The sequence below is a fragment of the Sus scrofa genome, chromosome 3 (assembly GCF_054392235.1).
Source record: "Sus scrofa isolate SSC_HxYL_T2T_F1_AM1 chromosome 3, Sscrofa_HxYL_maternal_Yorkshire_Landrace_v2.0, whole genome shotgun sequence".
Lineage (NCBI taxonomy): Eukaryota > Metazoa > Chordata > Mammalia > Artiodactyla > Suidae > Sus > Sus scrofa.
The window spans coordinates 141,836,682-141,862,614 of record NC_139385.1 but is presented as its reverse complement, the minus strand read 5'-3'; the positions used below and the strand labels follow the sequence as shown (position 1 = coordinate 141,862,614).

The following is a 25,933-nucleotide window of genomic DNA, read 5'->3' as shown; positions in this document are numbered from 1 at the left end:
CGAGATGCCAGCAAACTCCCGCAGCGGCAAGAGAGGCTGGAACAGGGGCTCCGACACAGCCTTCCGAGGCGGCGCGGTCCTTCCAGCCTCCCGAGTCCGTCCTCCAGAACTGAGACGACAAATGTCTGTTATTCAAGCCCCTCGGCCTGCGGTACTCTATCACAGCAGCCTGAGCAAGCCTGGGGGCTCCTTCCTTGCCCCCCGGCTCTGACGGCTGCTGGAAGTCCTCAGATGCCCTGGTTTGCAGCTGCCTCCATCATCCCAGTCTGGTTATCTTAGCTTAATTCCATCTGCCAAGACTCTGTTTCTGCTTGAGACCACGTCCACAGGTACCAGGGGCAGGGGTTAAGGCTTCAGCGTATCTTTCCGGGTGACGCAAGTCAGTGCAAACTCCCTGGAAAGGTTAAGCTCCCCCACTGCTTCTTGCTCAGAGCTGCGTGGCTTTTTGGTCTGTCGGGTGCAGTACCCATCCCGCCTCAGACATGCAGAGTTGAGACTGTGACTTCTTCCTCTTTACCATTTCGTTTCTATGTATTTATTTTCTTTTTTGGCCGTTCTGCAGCATATGGAGTTCCTGGGCCAGGGATCAGATCCGAGCCACCATTGCAATCTACCCTGTGGCTGTGGCAATGCTGGATCCTTTAGCCCACTGTTTTGGGCTGGGGATTGAACCTGCGTCCTGGCGCTGCAGAGATGCCACCAATCCTATTGCACTTCAGTGAAAATTCCATCTTTATATTTTAATACCCTACAATCTCTTCCCTAGCATTGATAAAGTTACCCTTAACCTCCCAACCACCCAAACCCTTCCCTTTTCTGATTTTCTGGGGCGCTGACCCTGAACTCTCCCTGAGGGACTCTCCTGCCTTCCTTTCTAGAATGTTCCTTGACCCCATTCTCAGAGCCCGTGGTCTTCCTAAGCGCTGGCACTGCCAGGCCTCCTGCTGAGGGCCTGCTCCTGTCCCTGGCCCCAGTGGCACCTGTGGGCCCAGGTTGGAGCTGCGTTGGCCTTCCTCTCTGTGCCCCCGGAGCACAGCAACCACGTCCTTCAGGCATCACCAGCCTCGCACAGAATAAACACACAGCAGATCTTGAAGGACAGAAGGAAGACGTGAAGGAGTGGGACCTTGTGAATTTTCAGAGAGTGAGAGCAAAGTGGGCTTGGCTGTGGTTTTATTCTTTTTCCTTTTTTTTTTTTTTTTTTTTTTTTTTGGTGGTCTTTTTATCCCACCCTCAGTTCGGGGAGGCGCTCAGCATGCTCTGCTTGGTTCTGCCCTGAAGTACAGAGATGAGCAATCCTGGAGTGCCGTGGAGGAAGGAAGCAGAGTCTGCAGGCGTGTGCTGACGCCTGCCTCCACGTCCCGGGGATGCTGGGGTGAGCTGCAGGGGTGAGGCTGGGGTCCAGGAGCCAGCACACTGGCTGCAGCTCTCAGAGTCCCGGTCCTGTTGTGAAATGGATGGAACAGCAAAGACAGCCACCCTCCTTCACAGCAACATGATGAATCAATAGAATGCTCTTATTTCTCTAAAGGGGATGTTGACATCCCAGCGTAAAAGGCTCGAGATAAAAACAAACATCATGATACAGGCAATAACCAAACATCTCAGATCTGGACGGGAACGAGGGCTGGCTGCATCCACCAGTCAGGGGGCGTTTTGTGACTGCCCTGGGCTCCCCATTCAGCAAGGGGTGCCACCCCCTCAGGTGTGAACAGGTGTGGTTTCTACCTGGGTGGAATTCAAAACCTTCTCTTGACATGAAGGGCCTTTAAGACTGAGAGGATTCAAGATAATGTCTTTAGAGTTATAAGGAAGCGATCTCATTTTGAGAGCTATTTTCTAAAACGGTAAAGGATGGTGATAATTTTACAACACGTGGCACCATATGTATGTACCCATAACCCAAGGCCTTTTGACATCAGCTTGTGCAGTTAAAGAAATGAAATGATTTGGGTAATTGAAAGTTTGCAAGGACTACGACAGAATAGTAAAAATGAGTAATAATTGGTTGCTTCCATCTCTTCTCATTTCTAATTCAGAGCAGGAAATGAGACAGCATATTAGGTCAATGGTTATGAACTAATTAAGGGGCAAACTAAAAGTAATTCCATTTTTAAATAGGTTATGCATAGAATATGCAATGCCTTCCATATTCTGTAAACTTTCAGGCTCACAGCTTGGGTTCCAAGGCAAATAACCCAGGTTTCGAGCCTACTTTTTTTCATTTATTAGCTGTGCTGCACAGAGCAATTTACCCAACTCTTTGGATCTGGGTTTACTCATCTGCAATACATACACCTCACAGGCTTTTGCTAAAATGTCACTGTGCAGCCAGTGTCAGCATCCTCTATGCAGTGCTGGCTGGATGATCTGGGGGCAGGATTTTTTTTTTTTTTTAATCTGCATCTGACTTCAGACTGGGGGAAGCCAGGATGAAAAACATCCCACTGAAAATTCAGATCAGCTGGCTTGGACCCCACCCCCAAATTCTAGCATTCCTTGCTTTGTTGCATTTATTTCTTCATTAAATATTCATGAGCATTGTTCATCTCTGAAACTGCCCCCGGAGCCCTGGAGGAAAAAGCACATCCTCTGTCCTTTGAAAGGTTACCCCAGGCAAATGGACATGCTTGGATGCTGGTGGTGGGCAGTCGAAGAGCAGGCCGATGACGGAATGAGAAATGAGGGAGGCTGGAAAAAAGGCAGGTCAATTCAAGGGCAGAACTTGGGCTCTTAGCCACACCAGCCAGCAGCCTGCTCTGGGCTGCCCTGACCCAGAATCTGGTCGGCTTGCTCTCATGTGGGTGGCAGGTGCATCCCACCCCAGGAACCCCAGAGACCACACAAAGGGGTTCCTAGAAAGCACGTGGGGCTTTCCCTGCAGCCCACTGGCAATATCCATGGTTTCTCAAAAGTGCTGGGTCAGCTGATTCTGTTTTCATAAAGATGACCTCATCAGCACAGAAGCCATTTGTATCTATAAAAGATAGAGTAATAGGTAACTACCAGAGTGAAATATTTTTGCTGCCTGCGTGAGGTTTCTTTATGTCTTGTCCTAATGGATTCCAGGAAGAAGTGATGGTGGAGGGGAAATGAGGTCCAGAGCTCATGAGTGGTGACATGTTTTGTGCTCCGGTGACCCAAGGAAATATCTTTACAGGTGGCATTGCATAGTGATCACACCTTACAAAGCTCACTCCCCAAGGCTATTTCATTTTGTGCAAGTTAGACCGTCATTTTGCTTCCTTGAGAGGATTGGTGAGAGACTGAGTTGAAATAAGCTTTGTGAAACAGAGTTATTTTACAGTTTTCAGCAAAGAAGCAGATTTGGATTGGCGAAAGGAGTGTCGGGTGGGGCCTAAAGCATCTATTCTCCGCCAGACATTGGTTGGTCCCGAGGCTTTGCCTGTGAGTCCTCACTTAACTGTCCTGTGGGATGGGTGTTGTTATTTTGTTTTTATATAACAGATAAGGAAACTGAGATTTATACAGTTTAGGTGATAGGTTAAAAGCTATATGATTAGTGTACAGTGGAGTTGGGTTTTAAACATTTTCTTTCCTTCTTTTTTTTCTTTTTTGGCCTCCCCACAGCATATGGAGTTCCTGAGCTGGGGATCAGATCCTAGCAGCCGTTGTGACCTACGCCACAGCTGTCGAGGCAAGGCTGGATCATCACCCCACTGTGCTGGGCTGGGGATCCAACCCTCATCCCAGCACTCCAGAGATGCCACTGATCCCTTTGCACCACAGCAGGAACCCCTAGACTTAAGTTTTCTAACCACATATGCGGTCTGGCTTAAATGCTCCTGAGACACACATCAGCAGAGTTTACTTATAAAAAAATCTTCTCACGGGATGGGCTGGGTGTAATGATGTATCTGACCTGAAAGAGAAACTATTTTGTCAAAACCGACTGAGGTTGATGATGATCATGCCTTGCTGTCGCCTAGGTGACAAAAGCCCTGATTTTGGATTGAGCTGGACCTGGTGCCCTTCTCATCATGCTTCCCCATCCCCTGTCTCTGCAGCAAAGTTGCCGAAAGAGAAGCAAGCGCAGCCTGGCCCAGGAGAAAGGGGACCATGTGCACCTGCCCTGCCCAGTGTGTGTCTTTGTGACTCTGACCCACCCGGTGCTGGAGAAGGGGGAAGCCTGGAGATTCTGAGCATGGGCCGGGGATGGGGGTTGCACTATTTAAGGCCATTCTCTGGCTTCTGGGAGCTTAGCCGCTGCTTCCATCCAGAGGCTCAAAGTGCACATGGGCTCGGGAAGGCGATTTTACAGGAAGGTGTGGTATCTGGGGACCTTGTTTGTGGTGCTTGCACCTCTCATTTTCGCCCGCTTCACATATGGGGTTTCTGCTTAGGTGTCTTTGAGGAAAGGATTCCTTGGATAAATCAAGTCTGACGATCACTTTTGGTATCCTCAACCCCGACTCTCTACGTTGCCTTGGGCATCTGGAAAGAGAATCTAGGAAAAAAACTATATGGGGGGTTATTCAGAGTCTTTAATGCTCTGATCATACAACCAAACACTGTAATGTGTAAGAAAATTGAAAAAAGAGAATAGAGAGAGAGATGCAAAAATCAGATAGGGTAATATCTACACCTCTGGATTTCAGGAAAAAAATCTGTAGATTTCTATTTCTGTGCATCTCTGGATCTTTATTTATTTTGAACCAAAGACATGAAAATGGTAGTAGTGGCCGTCTCTGCCTGGTATGCTTTTTGATGGCTTTAATGTTTAAAAATTCCTCTAAAATTTGTTATTAGTAATTATAATAAATAAATCATACTTCTTTGTAAAATGATGAACACTGGTATTTTTTTTAGTTCGTGTAGGAGTCTCAAAAATTAGGATGTTTGAAAAAGTAGTAAGTAGGGAGTGAGCTGACAAGTGTAATCTTCAACTCACAGTAAGGACAAAATTCCATTTTTTCCTGAAGAAGAGCACGTTCATTTATAAATAGTAATGGGTAATGTAAAAAAGCAACATGAGAAACCATCTCTCTCGTGGTTTCGTATAATTTGAGCAGAGAACAATTACGGTCCTCTAAGTGCACTCCACGACTTTGGTTTTAACCCTGATGCTTTCATTCACTCTAAATAATAATTCACACATATGTGTATTCACATGTGACTCGCCTGGAATTGTAAAAACTGAGGCTCAGCCTCTGACTGTTCAAGTGAACCACTTCTAGGTACCACCCTAAAAGGCAAAGCTTTTTCCCTTTTCACCAGACTCTCAGAATTCCTCCAGATAACTTCCCAAGATCTTCCCCATGTGCTAAAGCACTGACACAGCTAAGGAATACCCAAATCAAAGAGAAACTAGGAATGACAATAAAACTGTACACAGCTGAACTGCATAGTCCTCCGCTCCTCCTGGACTCTTTGCTTGATGGTTGAGAACAGATCTTCCTACTGGCTTCCCTTCGTTTCCAGTCTCATTGTGCACAAGTCATCCTCCACCTTGGAGTCACTTTGATGTCTCTGAGATTTAAATCTGATCACAAGGCTCCCATGGTGAATAGCTCTCCACCGTGGACAGGATAAAGTCCCAACCACAAGGCGTGAGGCAAAAGTTACCCACTAGATGTTTCTCCAGAGAAAGCACAAAACGACCAACATACACATCAAAAAGGACTCAGCACCGTTTGTCACTGGGGAAACGCAAACCAAAACCACGTTGAGATATCATTTTGTATCCACTAGGATGGCAATAATAACAATAATAATAATAATATAGGAAATAAGTGTTGATTGGGATATAAAGAAACTGGGACCTGCACAGATTGCTGGTGGGAATGCAAAATCCTGCAGCTGCTGTGGAAAAGAGCTCGGTGTTTCTCCAAGAGGTTAATCACAGAATATCACAGGACCCAACAATTTCACTCTTATGCTTTTACTCAAAAGAATTGCAGAGACGTGTTCAAATGCAGCCTTGCATAAAAATGCTTAGAGCAGGAGTTCCGGCCGTGGCTCTGCAGAGATGAATCAGACTAGCATCCATGAGGACTCAGTTCGGGGGCATTTCACATATTCACAGTGTTGTATAGTCTTCACTCTCTAGCTCCAAAACATCTGTGGGGACGCAGGTTCGATCCCTCGCCTCAGTCCGTGGGTTGAGGATCTGGTGTTGCTGTGAGCTGTGGTGTAGGTCGCAGATGCGGCTCGGATCTCACGTTGCTGTGGCTGTGGTAAGGGCTGGCACCTGTAGCTCTGATTCAACCCCTAGACTGGGAACCTCCGTATGCCACAGGTGCAGCCCCAAAAAGCAAAAAAAAAAAAAAAAAAAAAAAAAAGCCAACCAAAAAAGAATGCTTAGAGCAGCACCGTCTACAATAACCCAATGTGGTAATGTGGTGACAGTACATATGACTGTCGACTGATAAGTAGATAAAATGTGGCATCATTATTCAGTGGAATGTTACTCGGCCATAAAACCGAAGAAGTACTGACCTAGGCTACGACGTAAGTGAACCAAGCGAAAGAGGCCAGGCAGAAAGAGCCGCATATGGCACAATTTCACTTCAATGAAATGTCCAGAATAGGAGAATTCAGAGACGGAGAACAGATTCATGACTGCCGGGGACAGCGACTGGAGAGAGGAGAGGGCTGGCTGTGTAGTGGGTGTGAGAGGTTTGGGGCAACACAGAAGTTTGGGAGGTGGAGAGGGGTGAAGGCTCAGCAACATTGTGAGTGTGTGAAATGCCCCTGAACTGGACATGATCAGGTTGTTACAGGGGTAACTTTTATGTTTTGTGTCTTTTTCCATATTAATAAAAATGTCTTAAAGACTTTCCATATCTGAATCCAGCTTTATTTTTCTCATTCTTCCACTCTAGGTCTGTCCTCAATGGGTCAGCCAGGCCTAACGCTCACCCGGCACAGAGGGATCAGGCTAGTTCCCACCTCCCTTTCTGTACTCACCCTCTCTGTGCATGAAATTCTGGGCCAAGCCTCCTCCTCTCTGGCTAATAATATTGGAACATGCATCCATGTTTTAAGAAAGACCTCATCTTACCATTTCATGGAATCTTGCTTCTACTACATAAGCAGACTGCAAACATTTACAAATGTGAAGATTTTTATCAAATCCACATGATACCACGAAGGTTACTCCAGCTGTGTAACAAACCACCCCAAAGCTAAGTGGCTCAGAGCAATGACAACATGCATTTCACTGACCAATCTGCAGTCGTGGCAGGACTGGGTGAGGGTCGATGCTTCTCTGCTCCACTGAGCCTCAGTGGGGAGCCTTGAAGGCTGGAGTCATTGAAAAGCCCACCCAGTCAGGTCTGATGATTAATATGGGTCGCTGGCCACAGCCTCAGCTGAGCCTTGGATGCCTGGATACCTGCACGGCTACCTAAGGTGTCACCTGAACTTCCCTACCATATGGTGACCACCAGGGCAGATCCCCAGACAGAGGGGGCCAAGCCCTCCTGCTGATGCCCTAGTCCTGAGGCACGTGGTGTCACTTCTGCCAGTTCTTTTAGAAGTGACTCTCTAATGGCAGCCCATGTTCAAGAGGAGGAATTAGACTCCACCATTTAAGAATGCAGTGAGCATGTTTCAAAAGGATCACAAATACCTCCCTTCTTGCCTCCCCTACTGCCATGATGATATTCTTACTTATTTCTCATTTTGCGTCTTATCTTTCCTGGACCGTTAGCTGCATGAGATGATATTGATTTAGCTCAATATCACCAATATTACCAGTACATGGCGCTCTGCTTAAATATTTATTGCATGAATAAACAGGATTTTATTGCACAAGCTTGTTTACTACATTTTCTTATCCTTCCACTGCCCGAGGGCAGGAACTGTGTACATATCTTCATAATTCATACCCTAGGCCTGGTCGTCTCCAATAAAGAGTGGGAACCACAGCTACTTATGAAATGAATTAATCAATGTATAGATTGACAATTGCCTGTGTCATCTGGGCATAATCGTGTGAGGGTGTTTTTGAAAGACGTTTTTATTTGTCAGCTGGTCTCCATGAGAACAGATTATCTTTTCCTTGTAACTCTATATTCAAGTCTAGAAAAGTACTTAATCCATAGTTAACATATGGTTTAACATATAGTTCAGTGTATTTATTTGGTTTACTACTTAAATAAATTAATGATTGAATTTGAAGTATGCACTGCACTTTCCTATAGAAATCAATTGATAGATGTTGTCAATGGCTGCATCTCATGTTATATTTAATAGATTCTATTGCAATTTCATGTTTGTTCAACAACTACTTTTTAAAATATTATCTCTGACCCAGCAATCCGACTAGAACAGTGGCTTTCCAGGGGTTTTGCTCTGAGGAGCCATTTTTCAGTATCTGGAGACTTCTCTAGTTTTCTCAACTGGTTGGTGCTACTGCTGTGTCGTGGTTGGAGGCAGGGTTACTGCTAAACATCTTGTAGGGCACAGGACAGCCCCCCTCCCCAAAAGAGAGGGTTTCCATCACATCTTCCAATATTGCAGAGGGCAGGAAACCTGAGACTAGATTTCAGGGAAACACAGATGTGTGAGACACGGCCTTTGTCCCCCCCCAGATCTGGAAATGTGTACTTACATCTGTGTGGCTTCTTTACCATCATAGAGTGTGGAGAACTGGGCGGGAGGTCACTGGCCAACCTGAACTCCTCAAAGCAGTTACACCGAAAGGGGACCAGCTTGGGTAAAGTCATGTGAAAGAGCACAGACTGGAGCATATAAATACAATAACACCCATACCTTGTAGGGACGAACTAGAAGGAAGTGGAGGTTCTTTCTATTGGAAAATGAACACTCAAGATGGATATAAAGGCGGCTTCAACTCTCTGTACAACATCTTCTGCTCTGCAGCCAGCATATTGGACGAGTCAGTGCAAATATTGGATTTAATGCATAACAAGCTTCCTTCCCCCCCCTTTCCCTCCCATTCCCTCCCCCCTCCCTCCCTCTTCGTCCCCCTCCCTTTCTTCATCTTCCTCGTCCTCTTCTTTTTCTTCTCCTTCCTCTCTCTTCCTTCTTCTCTCTCTTTCTCTCTTCCCCCCTAAACACGAAACCTCTGAGGTTAGCAGTATCTCACGACTTCCTGCAATGATGGCTGCCCCCCTTCGCTCATTTGCTTTTCTCCTCCTCAGACAAGTTCCTTTGGGTCCCTTGCCAGTGCTCATGGGCGTCTCAGCCCTAAACCCACCCTTCTGTGCCCGGGACTTGGCTACTGCAGCTGGACCCTGTGAACATCTCTGCTCTGCAGCTGGTAGAGTCTGAACTTCATCAACAGAGGTTAATAAAGTGACTCCAAGAGGGCTGGAGGCTGAAGACACCATCCTGCTAGATTCAGGTCCTCCAATGATGTGGCTGCTGTGCTCTTATTAATTATTATTATTGTTAAGTGTGGTGTATTTATATGTGTGCCTACAAATATATACAATATTTATATATATATTATTCATATTTCAAAAATTTTCTGCAAGGCACCTACACCAATAAAAATTTAGAGCTCACTGTTACCCATGAAAAAAAGAAAGGCAGACGGAAGAGAAAAGCCACTCCTTTCTCCTGTATAAAGCCGCATCTCCATTTCTACTTCCTGGCTGAGACCCTAGTTTCCTCCAGTAACTCATGTGATGAATGACCTCACGTTTTAGCTAGGGTTTGAATCAGTCTTCCGGTGTTCCTATCCTGATCCCAAACTAATTAGATGGATCACTGTGGGCAAAGGATGCAATTTCTCCATATTAGTGTTATGACTGGGGGCATTTTAAGTGAGTATTGGAAGGGAAACCCTTTACATAGTGCCCAGAGATGGCAGATAACAGAGAAGAATGCTTTACAGAATCCTCAGCACATAGCGAATGCTCGGGACTGTGTATGTGTGTGTGTGTGTGTGTGTGTGTGTTGATTTATTTTGGTTAAGGTTAGACCCTGCCTCCCGAGCACAGAGAGGTGGTCTTATCTTTGTAAGCATCAGCAGGGTTCCTTCTCAACAGGATTGTGGCTCTGAGGTGTTTACAGCACAGGAGATTTGCGTGTCCACTGCTGGCTGGATAGCACGTTGGTAAGGAGATGGGGAAGAGCCAGCACCAGAGCAATAATGATGGTTCACACTTATTGAGCATGGACCACAGACACAGCACTGTTCTGGGTGGTTCTGCACCTATCAACTCCGATCTTACAGCAGCTGTAAGAGGCCAGGTGGCAGGTAGTCCTTCCCCATCTTGCAGACGAGGAGAGAGGGTGCAGAGGCACCCATCCCTTCTGAGATCTGCCTGGGTTACAAAACTCAGGAGGGGCAGGGCAATGAGTTGGAATCTGTGCATCTTCAGTGACTTTAGCGGCTACACCTTCCAATGGCCATACTGCCTCTGCAACTTAAAAGGAGAGAGCTTGGCTTTTCTTGGTGCAAGAAAAGAAAGCTATTAGAAGGGCGATTCTGAAGGGACTTTGGCAACCAACCAAATAGCAACTAACTGCTTACATGCTGGGACCGTAGTGCAGCCTGGGAGACAGGTCACTGGCATAAATCTGCACGGTTATGTGAGTATTAGATCTGGAACTGGAACCCAGGCCTCCTGGGTCTCAATTCTATGCCCTTCTTCTGTGTCTCTCACATTCCTCCAGCAACATAACCCATAGGCTAATGTGCATGATTCATTTCCTGTGTGGTTACATTTTTTAAACATCCATGTTTCCTCAGTCAACCGTATCTTTCCATACGGAGTTTAAACTCATATAAACCAAATGAGAACATGACATTATACAGGAGGGAAGGAAGGATTGCTGGATTTTTTTTAAAAAAGCACCCAGTGACTTCGATTAACAGGTATTTATGGGAAAACGCTAGAATCTTTACAAATATCTGAATGCTGAAAACACATTTTAGTGGGCTTACTAAAAGAGAGGGACTTTAATAAAAGCCTTGGGATTCATCCTTACTTTGCTAAAAATGATGAATTCTTGGCTGGTATCTTGTGTAGGGGTGGATGGCGAACCCCTGCGTGACTGGAGTCCTGGCAGAGAAGAGCTCGTGGCATTGCAGGAGCCTGCATCTTAGAGAGACGTGAGGGCTATATGAGCTTGGGGACGAGACAGTTAATGCCTCCCTGTGCGAGCGAGTTATATCATACAGCGCCAGTGCCAGGTCAGCAGTCTGGCTGGAGCTTGGACGTGGCTGAGTGTGCCAAGCAGTGCCAAGCACCCCAGGCAGCTGGGAGAGAGGGGTCTAATTCCAGCCTTCCTTCTGCAGCCCGGAGGATGCTTTGACAACTGCCTTGCGAAAGGAAACTCGGAGCTGTGTTGGTGATTCCCAGACAAGCCATGCTGGAGCAAGGAACTCTCCCGGCTGGGAGCCCACTGCTGCTGTGACAAAGGGAGCCCCGGCTGAGACCCTGCTCAGGTGAGAGGAGGCTGCCAGATGCAGCTGCTGACGGTGTGGTCCTGTCTCTGCCGTTCGTAGGAGCCAAAGTCAGTCTGCTGGGACTAGACGCTGCTATCAGACACATTGATTGCTGAATGCCTTTTGCCTTTGCTTTAATTCCTTTTTAAAAAGCGTGAGCTAGGCTGATGATGCACTTTGCTCAGAAAACCACCTCTCAAATCAGGGAGCCGGTTTCCAGTAGAATCTAGCCGATGGGGAGTTCCAGCACAGGCTCTCAGCTGTCTTAGCTGCGGACCAGAGCTGGATTAGCGTGTCCCCGGAGGCAGTTTCTCCCAGCGGCCCCAGATTAACACAGAGATGGTGGCAGCAGAATATGCCAGGGGGCCCAAGGTGCTGAGTTCTAACTCTGAACCTGTCCTGGGGTTTACCGGGCAACTGTGCAGTCTTAGGAAAAATCATGTAACACCTTGACATGTCAGACCTTCATAGAAAAAGATGATTAAATATTTGCTGAGACAGGTTTGAAATCCTCAGGGTCAAATTGTATCCTGTTTACCTGTGTGCACTAATTAAGCCCTTGGTACAGAATTCGGTGATCAGCATGCCTAAAAATTTCCTATGGACTCACAGTGCTTTGGAACAGAAAACAGAACAACAAAACATGGGTGTAAACGTGAAATGGCCAGAGGGAAGTCAGCTGATAATCTCAGAGAAGGCAGTTAGCCTTTCTGACGATTTGCAAGATGCACAGAGCAAAACTGTGTATTGTGATGATGACATGAGTTGAGACTCATGAACGGCTCTGAGGGTAACATGGGTGCTGAGTCGATGCCATGGCCCAGGTGGCCAGGGCTTTGGGTGACCTGAGATCCCAGTGTTAGGTCCGACTGAGGGAGAGTGAAAGGGAGTCTGCCTGGGTTTGAAGATGAGGACATTTTAGGAGGAGTCCCGGATGAATCCAGCTCACAATGGGCAAAGAGTCTGAAGACCTTGAGTCATACCCACTCTGGGGCCAGTCTCCGAGATGCCTGATCCACTGAGCATCAGGGAGCCAGCAGGAAGGTATGAGCACTGAGCAGGTACCACAGGAAGCATGTACCTTCCTGCTGGCTCCCTGATGCTCTCATCCTCACCTCCCTGTTTTGGCTGGAGCCTCAGCCAACAGCACCCCCCTCCAGCAGCCTGTACCACTTGTATGTGTGGTTTAAGACCAAGCAGAGCTGCAATTTCCTCCAAAAAGCTTTCCAGAGCTCATTCAGGTGTTTCGCTGCTCCTTGCCCTAAAAAAATGTCCTGTGTTGTTTCTATTCCAGAATTGCGTTGTAATGTCCTGCCTCCCCCACCAGTCCATGCTAAGGAGAGCAGGGGCTGTGGCTCTGGCAATCAGTCCACCCAGAGTCCAGCATACGGTAGGGAGACCCTCGTCCAACTGCACCTAGAAAGAAAGAGCGCCCGCCTCTCGGAACGGCTCTCGAGGCTTCCGGGAGTTTCATGGTCCTTCACAGGGCTGGAAGCCAACAACAACAAAATCAGAGAACGAAAGCAGGAAGGCTTCCAGACACCAGGGCAGGGGGCGTCAGGGGGACCGCAGCTCAGAAGGCTGAGGCAGGGACGCTCACCAGGTCTGGGTGCTGACAGCCTCCCTCTGGGCTCCATGGGTGCCAGCCTGGGTGTCCACTAGACTGGACGGGAGACCCCACAGCATGGAGCTAAAGACTGAAACCAGGATGGAATGGTTGGGCAGAGACAGTCAAGCCTCCAGGGGAAATAAGCTGCATTTTTTCAAGTGTTCATTCCAGCATTACTTTGCTCTCATGTGATGCTGCATCGCAACTGGGATGTGGAAAATTTGTACAAAGAAGCCTGCAAGGCTCTGACTTTGTCCCAGAATCTAACCCCAGCCCCCCTGGTGTGGAATGTCAGGCAGCCACCCCTGCCCTGTGGGACCTGGGTGCACAGCAGCCTGACCCCATGCGCCCCTCACGAGGGGAAAAGCACTTGAATGGGTGGACCGGCCCCCTGGCGCCCTCCTGGTGGACTTTGCACAGGGCTCACTAGGAAGGCGAAGTGGGACACGCGGGTGACAAGCGGCGACTCTGAGTCACAATCTATGTTGTGACAAAGATTCTCAGACAGACTGGTTTCAACACGGGCAGATAAACCAGGAGGGTGTAAATACGATTTTGCTTCTGCTCCCAGCTGAAACCAGGGGTTCCATGAGGGACAACAGGAAATTGATGGGTATCTACGTCTGTTTTGTTGTTTTTTTTCTACCTCTCAGGTCTGCCTCTTTTAACTTTTTCAGCTGATTTTATTCATAAGCAAACGCTTCCTTTGATTCGGGAAGGATGGTACCTCTGACAGTTCTGATTAGTAAGCTCAGTGATAAAAGAAGACCTCTTTCCCCAGAGTTCAAGCAAAATCCCAGTGACCTTTGTTTGGTTTCATTTGTCTCCTAATCCCATTCCTAAATGTGGCCCTGGGGTCAAGGAAGTACAGGCTTTTGAGGGGCCACTGCTGGGGTCTGGCTTCTCCCCCACCCCCACCCCAAGAAGTACTCATGGATCAATGCATAGTCACATGGGCTCCACGCTTGCAGTCACAGTCTTCCAGGGCAAACAGGAAACCTGGCAATTCGCCGGTTAGCTTCCTTTGTTTTAGGTTTATTAATTTTAGGGGGAGGAGGGGATGTGAAAATATTAGATATCTATTGATTACAACTTAGAGACTAAAGAAGAAGGAAAGATGAAAATAAAAACCATGCATGATCCTCCAATGTATAGATAATACCACTCATGATTCAAGAAATTTCCCCCAAGTAATTTAAAAGTCAGCTGCATAATTTGAGACGTTTGTGTTTTGGAATTCTGACTTTGCCAGTAACCATTCTATCATTTCAATTTTGTCTAAAATATGCTCCACCTGCTATACAGCACATAGAACTCTGCCCAGCATTCTGTGATCATCTATGTGGGAAAATAATCTGAAAGAGAAGAGAGGTATAACTGAATCGCTTCATGGTACAGCCAATGTTATCACAACCCTGTAAATCAACTCCGCTTCAGTAAAGCTTCAAAAATGTAGACTTTCATGGCAGCACGACCTTCCCAAGAAGTGACCTTCACAATCATCTAAATTCTTTGAGCTTTTTCCTATCATCAGTCCCTTCTTCTTGTGGGTGAGGAAACTGAGGTCCAGAGCAGGGATGTCATTTCCCAAGGCTGGTAGCCGCACGAAGGAGAGATTTCAGGTGCTTTGCTTTTTAGGGCCAACCTGGCAGCATATGGAAATCCCCAGGCCAGGGGTCGCAGAGCTACAGCTGGCAGCCTACACCACAGCCACAGCAACACGGGATCCAAACCGCGTCTTGGACCTACAGCGCAGCTCACGGCAACGCCAAATGCTTAACCCACTGAGCGATGCCAGGGATCGAACCTGCGTCCTCATGGATATCAGTAGGGTTTGTTTCCACTGCACCACAACAGGAACTCCCTGATCCTAATTCTTTACCTACTTACTTACCTGAGGTTTTTGCCTTCATTTATCTGCAAGAGATACCAAAGCGTTTCTATTTTTTTTTGTGTGTGTGTGTGACCAGAATTGATGGGTAATTACTAAAGAGACGCACGCCTAAGAAGCAAAATTCCCTTCTATTGGTAGACACTGCCCAAAGCTCTAAGGAAGAGAGTCTTTCAGGGCTCTGACTGGCATGGCAGGCAGGAGGTGGTTTCTAAAGGGGGCACCAAAATGAAACTGTCTAAACTTTGTGAAGGTGGGGAATATTCTGAAAACACATCTCCCTCCCTATAGGACAGTGTGAGGGGGTGAAAATTAGAGGTATTGCTCCTGCTCCATGCTTTGATTCAGGGACTCATGTTTATCGTGCACCTGCTCTGCACCAGGCACCATTCTCAGTACTGAGGACAAGCTGTGAAAAGGTAAGGTCTGTGCCCTCAGCTCTCAGCGAAGTCCTAGGCTTCGCAGGGGAAGCTGGGCAGAAAAATGAGACCAAGGAATAAAGGAAGGTGAAAAATACCAGATAGTGATGAGTACTGGGCAGGGGATTAAGGGGAGTTCTGAAGCGCCCCTTGTGGCTCAGTAGGTTACCAACCCGACAGAGTGTGTGTGAGGATTCGGGTTCCATCCCTGGCCTCGCTCAGACTCCTGGCCTAGGAACTTCTCTATGCCACTGGTTCAGCCATAAAAAGAGAAAAAATAAATAAATAAAAATAAGCCCCCTCCAAAAAAAAAGGAAGAAGAGGAAAGTTCTAATGAGGGCTGGAGGGTGGATTTTGGACAAAGTCATCCAGAGAGGTCGTTGAGGATGTAGTCCTGGGTGAGCCAGGGATGAGATGAAGAATCAGGAACAGATGCCACCCAAGCCAAGGGACAGCCAGGGCCAAGGTCCAGGGGTGAGCCATGAGGGGCTCCTGAGAGCAGCCAAAGAGGCTGGCCAGAGTGACTGAGGGTACTATGGGAGGGGCTGTGGTCCAGGAGGAGGTCAGGGAGAGGCAGGGCCAGAAGAATTTTGGGTTTATGACAGGTGAGCTGGGAAGCTTTCTACATGAATTGTGACCAGATGAGTTGATCAGCGCTTTGCAAGATCACACTGGCCTCTGGGGAAGGACGGGTTTTAGGGGTGGGGATGACAGCAGGGAGATGGGTTAGAAGGTTATTAGGAAGACCTGGCAGGAAATGACGAGCCCTGGACTCCGGGTGGGGGGAGTGACCCAGAGATGCCTTTTGGACGGGACAGGGTGGTGAGTGGTGGAGTGTTTAGGGCGAGGGGGTGATGACAGGTCCTCACTATGATTTGACCCCGGGATTGGACCTGACACTGTGCCTCTGTTCCCTCTGTTTCCTACTTTATTCAGAAGGAAAGGTGGGCAAGGGGGAGCAGCTCGGATGCACATACTCCAGCGGCCAGATGGAGAGTCCTCATCACAGGGGCCCCCAAGGTTTCCTCCTCGGTCATCTTGTGAACAAAGTGGGGGGAGGTTCTGCCTCTTTGCACAGGACGGAGGGGGCCCAGGGCTCCTCGGGGCATAGCACCCCAAGGGCAAAGCCTTGGGAGGTCTCAGGGAGGCTGTGAGGGTCTCTGGGGCCGCTGCTGTGGCGTGGAGGTGCTCCTGAGGGCGGCGGCCCTGCCCCACTCTGCAGAGTGACAGGCGTCTGGCCACCTAGGAGCTCCTGCCCTCCTCCTCTGAAGGACCTCAGCCTGGAGGCTACGGTCAGCCCCTCGTCCTCAGACATAGGGTTCCCTGAAACAAGCAGCCCAGGGCACCAGAGTGCTCCATGAGGAAAGGCACAGACATCTGCTACTGAAGAGTTGCTGTCCCCGTCCCAGCGTCAGGCAGGAGCCATTTTTGTGTAACATCGGGGCCCAGAGCGAACTGGCTCAGGAGTGGTTCCAGCAGGGACTGGGGGCTGGCCTGGAAGGGACCCAGGGCCCAAGCCGAGTGCGGGGAGGAAGGCGAAGTTTGGGGGAATGGCTCTAAAATGACAGCACTGAGGGTGGTGGGCTTGGGCCTGAGTTACCACCCCCTCCTGTCCACTGGCCTCCCTTCCGGGACCCGATTTTGTCCTGGAAGCTCCTCCCTCCTCTGGGCTCTGCGCTGCTGTGTCCTAGGAGGCTGCTGTCCTCACACCCAGGCCGGGGGCAGGGGGGAGCCTCTTCCTCCTCTGTATTCCACAAGGGTCTTATTCGCCCACCCGCATCTCACAGTCACATCATCAGAGATGCTAGGACACTCTTTGGAGGGCAGAACACACATCTGCACGCATACCACGCACCACAAAAAGGAAACCCGGCAGGTTGCTTTTACAAGTTGGGCCTTGTGCCACGGCAGTGGGGGTGGGGAGGTGGGGGGGGGACCTCAAGATGAGCCCAGAGCTCTCTGTTGCTGGCCTTCTTCAGAGTCTGGGCGTCTGCTCCAGGAGATGGTTCTTTGTACATACTTTTAACAAAGAAATTCAGAGAACTGAATGCCTTTGTGCAACACTTTGTCATAAAGTCAGCAATTCATTAAAATCAGCATGTGCAACGGCGATATTGATTTCAGCTGCAAGTCCAAAATCAGGACAGGCAGACAAAATATTTTCACCCTTAAACAGGAAATGAGCTCATATGCAAAGAAGCTGTTGGTCATGGCTAACTTGAAGATGCCTTTGGATAAAATCACAACAATTTAATCAATGTTGACACAGAGTGAGAGACATTTTTCTATGTCTGGAAGATCTGTCATGCAACTAATCAAGATTATCAAGTAGTACCATCCATGCTTTGCTTGCTTTAAAATTTCATTTTAAGAGTGACTATTTCAAGCACTAAATAGCTGTAATAGAGTCTTTCATTTTTAAAGTGATGTTTATTTGGCATTTATTTTGTACAATGTACCTCGGTTTTAATTTTTATTATCAACTGCCTATATTAAGTAGAGATCATTTTTACTTCTTTTTGAAATATGAAATCTTGTCACATGATAAGCATTCATAATAAAAATCTTACTCATTATAATATATAATTAACATAATATCTTTTAATATAATCCAGTCACAGAAGAAAGCATTCAGTTTATTATTTTGACCACTCATCATTTAAACATACATTATAACAGTGTTATAATACAGTAAATAAAATAAAAGTGAAGTAAAAGTAAAATGAAATAAAATCAAATAAAATACAATAAAATCTATGATTTCAGGGATATCCTAGAATTCTGAGAATTCCAGTATCTCTTTCCTGCATCCAAAAGATTGATTTACATCTGAGAGGAATTTGGAAGCACTAAAATGTACTCACTCTGCAAAGTGAGGAATTTTTTACAGAACCGAGGACTGAGAGCTGCAGAAGCACAGGTGAGAAAACGATGAACATACCTGAGGTTGATGGTTAGGGAAGAGTATTGAAAGAGTATGTGATTTAAGATGGGTTTTGAAGGACCAATAGGAGTTCCTCAGGCTGTGCAGGAAGAGGACATCTCATCCTGAACAGCCTGCACAAGGAAAAGCTTGAACGGACACATGAAGAGTATGATAGCAGAACCGTAAGAACTAAAAACACAAGCATAAATGTCTGCGCAGTGTAACAAAGCAGAGCCCCAGAGGAGGCTCACGTTAACATATGCAGAAGGGGACAGTGAAGGCGGGCAAAGCCTTTAGAATAGGATTGGAGCCCTATCGTGCTGTTCTCATCTCTGTCTCCCACCCAGCCCCTCCTCTCTCTTATCAGTCCCCCACCCCAGCCCACACCTCCTCCAGGAAGCCCCCTCCCTGGCTGTCCAGCTCCCATGGGCCCTCTTGTCTCTAACACTTCTCCATGATTTTTTTCCCCTGGATGCCCAGACCGGTAGAATTACTGGATCCTGTAAGCAGAAGCTATTGTTGAGAAGCTCTGTGCTAATCCTGCCCCCTGAAGTGTGGTCCTCCAGCCAGCAGCTGCATCACAGGAGCTCATTAGAAGCACAGATTCTCAGGCTCCCCTCCTGACATACTGAGGCAGAGTCCACATCCTAATAAGACCCCCGGGGGTCTGTGGCACTGAGATTAGAGGGGCTCTGGTCTAGCCCTCGCTGTGCTCCATGCCTAGAAGAGGCAGATCCAGGGCCGGGCAGGGTGGGCACCTGCCAGGGAGGTCTGGGGTGGAGGGCTGCTGTCCTGGCACCGTGGTGGCTGCCGAGGGCTCTCAGCCCTGCCCCACCCTGTGGGGTGCTAATGTAGGGCACCCTTTCCTCAAAGATGGATGGAACGGGTCTGCCATGAGCCATGAACAGGCACTTCTTAGCTTCCAGTTGATTCTAAGGTGTAGCCAGGCTGGAACCCCCGTCACAGCATAGAACTTCTCCTCCCCAAGAGCATCGAGGAGGAGGAGGCCGTGCTATCCTGCCAGTCTGGTCCTGCCATCACCCAGGCAGAGGGTATCATTGCCTCAGAGTGTGCCCGACTCTGGGGTCTCGGGAGGGAACCCAGGTCCAGCAAGTAGCTTCCAAAGGGAATCAAGACGGTGACTCTATCAGTGGAGGGACCCGTCCAGGAAGAGCCCTTGGGGATTTTAGAAGTGTTGCCCTACGAACCACATGGCAGAGCCCGGCCCCGCCCCCCAGGGAAGCCCCGGAGGGCTCAGGGCAGCAGCTTTGGAGCTCAAGCTGGGTGCCAGCAGGAGGCGCAGGGCAGAGGCTCGGCGGAGGCTTCTGCTTCTCAGAATCAGGGTTCCTCCTGGGGGCAATAACCCCCCCAGGGCCTGGCCTTGCCTCCCAAGCCTCATTTTTGTCATTCCCAGCCTCAAAATTCGTATTATAATAAGAAAACGTTTCATGCAGTTCTACGCACACACAGCGGAGTCCACGCTGAGACCTCAGAGGCTGCATCTCTAAGGCTGGTTCAGGGCTGTGGGATCAGAAGGCCGGCTTATCACACTCGTTCTTACACAAGTTCCATAGTTTAATAGGGAAAAAAGTGATTTAATGGCTAAGAAAGGATGTCAGCCATCCGAGACCACCAGAAAGGAACGCATCAGTGTGGGAACGCAAGTTCCCCAGAAAGCTTTTGACCATTTTGTGTAGAAAGCCTTTAAATATAATTGCATAATTTTCTTTTTCCTTTTTTTTTAACTTTTCAGGGCCACATCTGCGGCAAATGGAAGTTCCCAGGCCAGGGGCTGAATGGCAGCTGCATCTGCCGGCCTACACCACAGCCACAGCAAGGCCGGATCTGAGCTGTATCTGTGACCTATGCTGCAGCTTGTGGCAATGCCAGATCCTTAACTCCCCTGAGCGAGGCCAGGGATCCAACCCATATCCTCATGGATACTAGGCGGGTTCATTTCCGCTGAACCACAACGGGAACACCTTTCTTCTTAAGAAGAGCGAGGATTACACATTGTTATGTAGTAGAGTGATATTTTCAGGGTTCTGCTGGGAGGTTTTCTGCCATTTTGAATCGCATTAAGCCCCTGCAGCTTTTGAGTTTTCACGGTGTTTCTTAATGTTTTATCTTGTTGATTTTTTCCCTGTCGGCTGTCAGTTCTTATTTCTTCCACTATTGGTGTGTTTCCCTAGAATAACAACAAGGTTTCTCAGTGTGAATATTTTTTTTCTAAGCTGGAGAGAACTAGGGATTCGAAAAATTAAGCTGGATAAAGATATATATATATATATATATATATATATATATATATATAATATATAATATGTATATGTCTGTGTGTATTTATACAAATATTTATATAAGTAAAATTTTTATTTCTATAAATCTGTAATTCTATATTTATATTCTATATTAATTCTACATTAAAAATGGGACAAGCTGAAATTCAGTGAAGACTCAGAGCTTAGTGGAGAAAGCTAAGGGAATGGCCTTTAAAACACGGCTCTTTTGCCTTCTGATTCCATCAAGCGAAGAGGTTTTGCCTGATTCTTTTGGGATCGGTGACCATTTTTCCAATCGCTGAGATTGCGCACAGTCTAACTTCCGACTCTTGGAGGTATTGCAGCTGTAACATGAACATTCTACTCTATAAAATGGTGTAGAAGGTAATTGCTGAAATAACGGATTGATCTGCTAATGGGCATTAAGCCCCTTGTCGGGCTGCAGACACTGTGTGGGTCAGCAAAAGGAGCCCGGGAAGGGGCAGGGCGTTCACAGCCCCCCATCCTAGACAACGCCTTGACTCCCCTGAACAAGGCTGTCCAGCACCCAGGTTTTCTGACGGAACTTTTCTGGGTGGTTGAACACTTTCTGCACAAACAAACTGCATCCACTCTTTCTAAGTTCAGTTTCAACCTCGGCCGTAAGGAGACACCCTCTGCCCAGTCCTGTTGGTTACTTCCCTGTTTGGATGATATTTTACGTTTGAAATGTCCATGCATATCCGTGCGAGCAGCAGAGCATGGAGCGGGAGCAGAATCTTCTTTGATGCCCTCTAGATGTCCTTTCGGTTGTTTTCAGCATAAATGTTACACAGTGGATGTTTGGATGCCCTTGCATCTCAGGATTTCTTACTGAGGGAGAGGCTGCCCCCAGGTTGTAAATGAGGTGTGTGTACCCCTCCCATACCAGGGCTCCAGCCACCCTGGGCCTGGGCAGAGAAGAGAGGGCCCCAGGAGACTCGGTCCCTTAGGCACAGAGGCAACAAACTCAAGTAGCCACACAGGTGAGGCTGCCAGCCCAAAGAGGTGACAGGGTAGGGGCAGTGCAGCATGGACTACCTGCTGTCTGGGGCCTGCTGCTGAAGACCCCTCTGGCGACCAGAGATCGCACCTTAACTTGGAGTCCCTGGCTTCAAGAGCCCCATGTACCTAACAGTGTCAGGGGGAAGGAGGGGGCTTGAGGGCCCCCTTTGTCACATCTGCTTGGTGCCATGCACAGAGCATAGGTGTGTCCCACTGGGAAGCCCAGTCCCCAAGTCCAGACTCAGAACTGTTTTCTGAGAGCTGGGCATAGTGCTTAAGCCAAGCACTTAGAAAATATTGCTTAGAACATAAACAAATAAAATCAAATTGAATGGAAGTATCTTTGAGACATGCTTCATCTCTTGTTTTCCTCAAGCCTCACCACTCCCTGCTGTCTTGCGCCAGCCCCAATGCCCTCATTAATGCTTCCTCTCTGTCCCCCTACCGGCATCTGCATTTTTAACTGGTATACAAATAGATGCACTTTTTAATCTCCTGTTTGCTCAGGGTTGATGGTCTCACTGGAGATTTAAAGGAAAGGAGCTCATAAGTAAGCAGAAACAAACCAAAAAATGTTATAAATGCCTTCTTGTGGTCTAGCAGAGTGGGGCCTTGGCTGGGGGTGTGGCGTGGCTTCCCTTCCAAGAAAATGCTGAGTCCCCCTCTGTAACTGGTGAACTATGGCATCTGAAGCAAAATTCCCAAAGCATGGATTATAGCACCTGACCTCTGATAGGAACTCCATATATGAAAACTAATTAGGGTCGTCATTAGAATTTTATGGCGATTGTTTTTATTTGAGTAACCGACATCCATGGACCCAAATACATACATAGCCTTAGAAGCACCCAGTGCAGAAATGCTTATGTTCATAAACTTACACGTCCTCTCTGCAGAGTGTTTCTTACAGACAGACACAATGGAGGTGGAATTCTAAAGCCCCAATTAAGTGGAAAAGGTCGCTTTCTAGTAACAATAGGGCAGAGCTAAGCAACAACAAAAAAAAGCTACTTAGTTTGGCAACCTTTGTTCCAAGAATCTTCTGAAAAAGCCCCCCTCGGAACCTTCTGAATGGGGCCTGAGCCAGCCTTCTTAATCCCCTGACCGTCTCACATAGGGTTAATTGAATGCTGGGGAGGGGGTGGGACCCCTTTTGTGGCAGGAGCTGGTCACAAAACAAAAACCAATTGCTAGGTTCCAAAGGGTTTCTAGCTCACACTCTGTGCCTTTCCTCTTCCTTCTGGGCCCAGGAGGGGTGCAGAGAAAGTTAAATCTTTCAAACACGCAGAATTTGCTGGAAAAGGTGAAAGTTCCATTTCAAGTTCCAAATTGAATGCAGACTCCCAGCCAGGTGCTCTGGCCCCTCTTTGTCCTGGTGCCACAGAAGCAAGGCTGGCTCCTGCAGCCATGTGGGCGGGGAGGGCCTCCGGCTCCCACCCCACCCCCACCCCAAAACAGCAGGCTGCACATGGTAATTAAACCTCTGGGGCTTGGAGATTTTGGACTCCGGTTTGGAGAAATACTACGCAGAAGACCCACCCCCAACTCCTCCTGCTGGCCTGTGGGAATTTTCTTTAGTTACACTTGGCTTCCCAGGTAAACAAGCTTGAAAAAAAGTCACTGGCGGGAATTAAATTAGCACCTTGGTGTGGCTTGTAATGAAGCAGCTGGCTTAATTAGATGATCATGAAGTTATAACATTGAAAAAACATCAAATTGCAGCTAAAAATGGAGGGTTCGCCTAGCTTTCCTAGGTCCTCTGCAGAACATCTTTATTCAAAAGGATGCTTTCTTAAATTTTAATCCTGTTTTTTGTTTGTTTGTTCGTTTGTTTACAATAGACACATTGGAACCGGGAAAGACTGGGTGATTATTACCTAACACGTGTGCTACAGATACGTCCTGTATCTTCATTTCTCTGGGATTCCTTTCGGCAAATTCTGCGTGATTTTACCTGCCCGGAAAGGTAGTCTGGGGATGAAGCGACGCCCCCGTAAGGCGGGATTTTGAATACCTGGGATGTGAGCAGCACGGTACCAATTCACCTGTTCTGAGACCCGGCCTCTCAGTGTTGGACACAGACAGTGAAACCTCGGGCACGTGACGCGCAGTAACGCGTCCAGGGCCACAGGCAGCACGTGACGGAGCCCAGACTCCTAGGAGCTCGGCAGTGTCCAGAGTTCGCGGCCGTCCCGGACTCCCTGCACAGGCGGCGTGGGAAATGTTCTCGTGGTCCTGAGTCAGCGGCCTCGCCTTCCCTCCAGAGGAAAGCAACACCTTCCTGCCTGTGGTTGGAGGTCTGCCTGCGAGCAGTGAGATGTTGCCCCAGGATCCTTGAGCCTGCAGTTCACCAACAAGCCCTTCCTTTTGGGAATAATCGGGGGTATGTCTGCAGGTGTAGAAAGAAGAAAAGCCCAGTGTACCACTTTAAAGATGTGCCAGGGATGGCCACATAGGCCTCTCTGCAGAGAACTGTATGCGTCCAGGGACACCTGTGGTCTTTGACGGGTAAGACCTGGTCTCCCAGGCTTTCTTTTAAGGGTGGGCGTGGGCACACCAGCCTGCTATCTGTCGGTCCAGTCACCAGGGACACGGAGAGAAGAGGTGGGCATCTCTAACCTGGTGTCTGGCTCCTCACAGTTCCTCCACCAGGGGGCGCATAGCCCGCAGGCTCAGGGCAGCAGGGCGGGAGATCCAGGTTCCCAGCTGGCTTTGCCTCCTCCCCGCAACGGGACCAACGACCCATGGCCGAGCTGGCCCTCCATTCCTCAGTCACCTCTAAGTCCTCTTCTGGTTTGACAACCCTCTTCTGGTATCTGCCCGAACGATCCTGATAATATTAATAAACAAACTCAGAGCTGGGAAGATCCAGCACGGGGACAGTGCGCTGAAGAGTTTGCCACTGACCTGGGTCCCCATGTAGTTGGCGCAGGTGCACCACTCTTAGGAGGCAGTGACTGGTCCCCAAGGTTCTCTCGTCGTCACCAGCATCCTCACCCTTCCCTGGGCATCCTGAGGTCGGAGGTGGGGAGGGAGGACGAGGAGGAGTGGACAAGGAGGCGAGGGGGCGTTCTTGGTGAGAAGGAGGAGGAAGATGTAGGGGAACCTCGGGGACCGGCTCTCCCTTATCCTCCCGACTCAAAGCACGTTCTGAGTAGACTCCCACGTCAGGGGATGAGGTGAGTTGTTCAGAGAGAGGGATGGGGCTGGGGGAGGGCAGGGAGTTCGGCGCTAGGTTCTTGTTGGCATTTGGTACCAGTAGGAACAATAAAGATGGTGGTGGCTGCAGTGGTTACAGCGGTGGTAACAGGAGTAGCAGCTGGTGGTCGTTGAACGCTGACTGTACTTCTGAGATGCTCTTTATTTACAGGGATTTTTTTAATTTTCACAAGACCTTCGGATGTAGTAAGTGCTTTCATTTTCCCGATTAACAGAGGAGGGGTCTGACATGTAGAGAGGTGAGAAACCTACCCAAGGCACCAGCGGACAGACAGAGCAGCTCCGATAGATCTCTGGGCCTCCTGCCCCCACCTCTCCACCCTGGCTCCTCCTTCCCCACCCCCGCCCCTACGCCCACCCCTCCGTCCCACCTCCTCTCCTGATCGGTTCTGGCAGAAGTTTCTCTCCTCTGAGCTTATTTTCCTGGAAGCTGAGGTCGACGGGAAGAGACAATGGGTGCATGTGTGTGAAGCAGAGGATGCTGTGACTTCCGATGAGTTCCTTGAGATTGTCTCTCCCACTCTCTAAAAAGCTGCGTTCCTCCCAGGCTTGGAGGTCGTGTCCTCCACGATGACTACCTTTCAACCCACACCCGGACCCAAGAAGCACCCCCCCCACCGCGCCCCCCGCGTCCCACCTGAAATGAGGGGCCGCAGGGAGCTTGGCTGGCGCTCCCCCTGGTGGCGCTCTGCAGAACTGCCCTGCTCCCAGTCTCCGCTCACTGCCTCCACTCAGCCTCTCGACAGATTGAAAGCTTCTTGAAGGCAAGGCTTTTCCGCCCGTGTACCTGTCACAGAATTCTGCTAGAAGCTGGGGCACGTGGGAGTGAACAAGGCATGATGATGTTCTGTAAGCACTTATCATCAAGGGGGACACAGGACATGCAATCAGGACTAAAACATACATCAGAGAAGTGTCATGGGAGCAGAGAAAGGAGCCTCTTTCTGCCCAGGAGAATTGATCAGGAAAGGCCCCAAGGAAAGAGCTGCATTTGGTTTTGACCTACGGAAGGAGCAGGTTTCTGGGCACATGCTGTGGTGAGGCCACCTGCAGCCTCAGGCAGAGGCAGGAGGGAATGGTAAGGAGAGGGCAGGGGACTTTTCCATCTGATGGGCTCAGTGTTTTTGAAAATTGTCTGTAAGATGCTAAGCCATGCCTGGATCCTTAACAGAAGT

General features: G+C 48.6%; 1 long non-coding RNA gene across 6 annotated transcripts in view; it reads left to right on the top strand.

Annotated features, from left to right (window-relative positions):
- Positions 1 to 10,706: 10,706 nt before the first annotated feature.
- LOC100624063 (uncharacterized) overlaps positions 10,707 to 25,933 on the top strand; it is a 29,740-nt gene continuing 14,513 nt past the window's right edge. For 2 of the 6 annotated variants that reach the window (XR_130524.5, XR_014839844.1), the window contains exons 1-2: positions 11,180 to 11,389; positions 23,381 to 24,047. This is a non-coding gene — a long non-coding RNA (uncharacterized LOC100624063). Of the gene's footprint in view, positions 10,817 to 11,179; positions 11,390 to 23,380; positions 24,048 to 24,973; positions 25,837 to 25,933 lie in introns of those variants that run through there. The other 4 variants (XR_014839849.1, XR_014839848.1, XR_014839845.1 and 1 more) reach the window with 4 other exon arrangements.